At 40.8% G+C, this 5,057-nt stretch overlaps 1 non-coding gene across 1 annotated transcript; it reads right to left on the bottom strand.

Moving 5' to 3' along the window:
- Positions 1-104, bottom strand: LOC144289258 (U6 spliceosomal RNA). Its single transcript, XR_013357235.1, has one exon. It is a non-coding gene; the product is annotated as a U6 spliceosomal RNA (small nuclear RNA).
- Positions 105-5,057: the final 4,953 nt, after the last annotated feature.

Raw genomic sequence — 5,057 nt, 5'->3', positions numbered from 1 at the left:
TTAAATATGGAACGCTTCACGAATTTGCGTGTCATCCTTGCGCAAAGGCCATGCTAATCTCTGTATCGTTCCAATTTTAGCAAATGTGATCCCGAAGCAAGCACTAGACCAGTAGTTATCAACAGGGGTGATTTCCCCCCAGGGGACATTTGGCAACGTCTGGAGACACAGACTGGTCATCACACCCAGGGAGTCGGGGCGTGCTACTGGCATCCTGCAGGCCTAGAGAAGCATCGTAGCTCAACACCCGGCTCTGCTGCACAGGACAGGCCTCCTCGACAAAGACTTGTCTGAACCAAAACGTCAGCAGAGCCAAGGTTGAGAAATCCTGATCTAGATGTTAATCAAGGTGTGTAAATAAGAGGATTTAAGCAAGCCCTTCCCTCTTCCAATTGGCACAAAGCCCCGCACGGAAGCTACACCCCATGCCGGAGCCCCGTTTAGGCCTCGCAGTGGCCTGATTCAGCAGATCACACTTTCATAATGTAATGCAATTCTTCCTCATTTTTTTAAATGTTATTTGGGCCCTTTAATATAATTTGGCAAGCTATTATAGTTGTTACAGCTGCTAGTTTTGCCCTCAATACTGATTTCACTTATGACCTCAGCCGGAATAAGATTTAAAGTTTGAGATGATGTAAGTGAATAAGGATTATTAGATTTATTCATATGGCAATTTAAATAAGAAACTGCCTGGCTTAGAATAAGTGGTAAATGAAAAATGCTAGTGATTTATAGACCTGTCCATTTTAAAGATTTATATGATGTGTGGGATGATTAAGTAAGAGACAGGCCTGATTATATGAAATATGTAATTTTTGTAAATGCAATATTGGAAGCAAGCTGCTAAACAGTGCTGCATGGCAACTCTCGGCAAAGCAATTTTTATTCTATGATTATTGTAAACCAGTATGCAGAGTCATGTGCGAATTACCCACAGAGTCCTCTCTCTAATTCTTTATAGTCAGATGGAAGTGTGTTCACAGAAAATGCATCAAACTTCAGCCCTTGAAACGTCGGTCCCATCGGTACCCCAAAAGACAGGGCAGGCTGCTGATTTCGGACCTGACTCAGTGATTGGCCACCTGAGTAATTCTCTGCTGCAAAGGACTTGGCCACACTGTTCCGGTCACAGCAACCGACTTACGAAATGGAGATTATCCATTTGTCACATTGCAGTGACATGCTTTGGGGAAAATACTCATGACTCCAAAGTACAGTGAGTCAGAAGGAGAAATGCAAGATGCTGGGATGGATTTCCTTTCCCCGTTGTGAATCCTGTTCTCATCAAAGTAGCACCTGGAGCCTGAAAACTCAGAGGGCTCCGAGGGGATTCAGAAGTCTCAGGATGCCTCCTCCTCTGGGGATCCTCAGGATCCCACAGGGAAAGTTGAGGCCCAGGGCCTCCCTGAGGTTTTGTGCAGAGCTCAAAGGCAGCCAGAGGACTGCCATGGAGGAATGAGCCATGGTTGGATTGTTATCTCCCATGAGTGGGAAAGATGTAAGAGATATTATTAGTATTTAAATTGCTTTGACAGCTGCTCGGTATAAACAAAAAAGACAAAGCAAAACACTTATCTTTGTAGCAGTCATATTTCTTTCACAAATGGAGTGTAGGAGCTTGGATAAATTGTCCAGATTGTCAACTCAGAACTCTAGCTTCTTTTTCCATTTCTTAGGATTGGTATTTAGAGGTACGAAAGGGATAGTGAAAGGAAAGCCCTGTGTAAAGCAAAGGGCAACATCCAAATGCAAATAAAGAGGCTGAGAAGAGACACCAAGGCCAAAGCGGAAACAGAAACCACCTTTGTTCAATAAACATCCGTCAAGGCCCTTAGAGTGACTGAGAGGGGTAACTCAGGAGACCTCAGGGGAGCTCAGGGCTGAGTTTGGGGATTATCTCAATTTTCCAGTGTTCAAACAACAAATTAAGTGCTGAGGATGAGAGTAATTCAGCTGCAGAGGTGGGGGGCGGTTAGCAAAAAAGAAAACTTCACAGAAGAAGTAACATTTAAACATTCCGCTCCTGCAGCCCCTAGAGGAATTAGACAAACAGAGAAGGGAGACTCCTAGTCCATCCCCGTGTTTGTCCACACTGGCTCTGAGATTACTGTCAGAAGGTGAAGGAAATTACCAACATGCATTTGGTTCGATATCAGAAGCCAGGGACACACATACAGTACACTTTCTGGAAGAGAGTGACACAGTGTTCTGCAGATCTAGAAACTTGCAAAGCTGGCAGGGACCAGAAACTCTTAGATTCCAACCTCATATTGAAATCTAACATTCTTCAGAAAATATGTGGAATTTCCAGTGAATTATAGCAATTATGCTCACACTGTTCCTTCTCTGATCAAATAGAATTCTTTTCAACTTTTAATGGGGCCATGGATTTTTAGCAACTAATTTGAATTCTCCAGTATGGTGATTTTAATAAGATAAATATTTTTCTTTCATTTAACAGTAAATGGTTTGCTCCAGAGCCCTGATAAACTGCTTATTATTTCTGAAAAAATCACCTTGCCCATCTTGATTAAATGTGATGGCATATAGAAAGAATCGTGTTAACACAAAACGATTTTTAAAAATTCAAAATATATATCTAATCTTTTAGCTCTGGGTTTCTTTCAGGAACCTTGAAATCATATGCTCAGCTTCTCTAAGAGAAAAGAAAAGAACGACAAAAGGAACTTGGGCTGTCAAATTATGGCTAGCCTCACTCAGAAAAGAGAAATATTTTAGTTCCTAACTGGAGACATTGCCATGGAACAAAAAGTATAGGTCAAGGGAGAGAAGAGCAAAAGAAATAATAAGATGCATTTGTTTGTTGGAACTTTATCACCATGCCTTTCTAAAAGCCTACTTATCCAACAGAGGTAGGTTTTAGATTTATTTCCTAATTACTACATTAACAGATCCCTGAACATTTTCCTGATCAGTTTTATGAATTGATTAATAAGGCAATCATAGTTTGGGAAAGCTTTTATATGCCACTTGATATTGATGTCATCGATTTTTTAAAAAATGGCCAACTGAACGCCTGATATCCAGTAAAGGCATGTTCAAAAATTGCAGTCTTAGAAAGATAATGGAATGACCGTGACCTCAAGTACTTTGAGCCAAATAGCAACTGTCAACTCCTGATAGCAGTATTTGACCTCAGAGCCAGGTGACAGAAACCAACCTGAAACGACCATTTTCTCAAATTCAGTTAAAGATAATAAACCATGTTGGGAGAAATCACCCACCTGAGTAGGGAAGCCTCTTATAATCAATGACCTAGAAACACACACCATGATTTGGGTGGAAAGGATCAGCTGCTAAGGGACTATGGGAATTTGTTGCTTTCGATTAAATATCCACTAGACTTTGGCAGAGTTTTTGGTTTTGGTGATTGTTATTGCTTTGCTTTTTTCTGATTCACTTTTAGTTCTTCCCAAGGAAAATTTCAACCTACATAAAAGTAGAGAGAACAGTATAATATATCCCCATCTCTATCCATCATGGAGCTTCAGTAATTACCACCTCAGGCCACTCTTGTTTCATATATACTTGGGCATCATATCATTTCACCCATAATTTTAGTGAATATTTAAATAAACTTTTTTTAAAAGTACAATCCAGGGATGCCTGGGTGGCTCAGCGTTTGAGCATCTGCCTTCTGCTCAGGGTGTGACCCCAGGTCCGGGATCCAGTCCCGCATCAGGGTCCTTGCAGAGAGCCTGCCTCTCCCTCTGCCTGTGTCTCTGCCCCTCTCTGTGTGTTTCTCATGAATAAATAAATAAAATCTTTTTTAAAAAAGTATGAATCCAAAACCATATTCACCACTAAAATTTAACAACTCTTTAATTTCATCAAGTGTCCATACAGCGTTCGTTTTTCCTAGTCATCTCCTAAATGCTCTTTTTACAGTTTGTTCCAATCATCCAAATAAGGTCCACACATCACAGTTGGTTGTCATAGCTCCTGAGTCTTTTTTAGTCTATAGGTACCCCTCCTCCACTTTAATTTTCCTGGCCATTCAGTTATTGAAGACATAGAGTCATTTGTCCTAGAGTTTCCCACATTCTGGGTTTTGCCCTCTGTGCCCTATTATTTTCTGAGAAGTGACAGTTAGATGGAGCCCTGATTAGATTCAGGTTTGATTTTTTTGACAAGACCACTTTATTAGAGGTGTCATGTGCTTCCATCAGAAGCGTCATGGTGTCTGGTTGTCTCTTTCTGTGATGTTGGTGGCTATTGATGATCGATGGTCTCTATAATATAGTCTGTTTAGAGAGAAGCATTGAACCACAACATTCGGAAGATTTTGTTTAAAAAAAAAAAAGAATACAAATAATTTTACTCTGCCCTAGGCACTGTGTTCTGCAGCACACATGCCTCATGTAATCACTCTAACACCTCTACAAAGTGGTGCTAGGGGAGAATTTGAACTCCCAGTCCTTCTTCCTCCAAAGCCCACTGTCTGAGCTATCACAGAAACAAAGTGCCTTGAGCGGGGGACGTGCAACTGCAGCCAAAAAATGTTTGAATCTTAACAAAATACATTTACTTATTCTTTTAAAGTGGATCAAAGTATCAAGTAACTGTTTATTAACTGGCAAACACAATCATTGAAGGGGCCTATCATCTGACAGAAGATGTGTGTTTGCCTGTAGTCAGTGCCATGTAAGCAGAGGTAGGAAAAGAGAAGGTTCGGGATGGCCTGGGCCAGATAGCACCATGAATGTCACCAAATTGGCTAGAAGCTATGATGTGCTGTTTTAAGCCAGCTCCGCCCTTTGCACAAATCAACTTAGAGTTATGTTACCCACTCTCCATGTGCAAGGGTTGCCAAAATCAGAGTCATTTCATTAATCTCCCATGCCAGGGAGAGGTGGCTATATATCACTCCAGGTTACATTGACAGCAAGACAATAGCATTACATTTCCACAGTGCATCAATTAGCATTTCCCTCAATTCATTTGCTATCAGAGTCTGTATAAAAATACCTTATAGCTAAAATATGTCTCTCTTTTAGGTTTCAACAAGACTCACTTCAGGATACACATTTTAT

The sequence above is a fragment of the Canis aureus genome, chromosome 18 (genome assembly GCF_053574225.1).
Source record: "Canis aureus isolate CA01 chromosome 18, VMU_Caureus_v.1.0, whole genome shotgun sequence".
In the NCBI taxonomy this organism is placed as follows: Eukaryota; Metazoa; Chordata; class Mammalia; order Carnivora; family Canidae; genus Canis; species Canis aureus.
The sequence above is the reverse complement of the archived record's forward strand: the minus strand, read 5'-3'. Positions and strand labels throughout refer to the sequence as shown.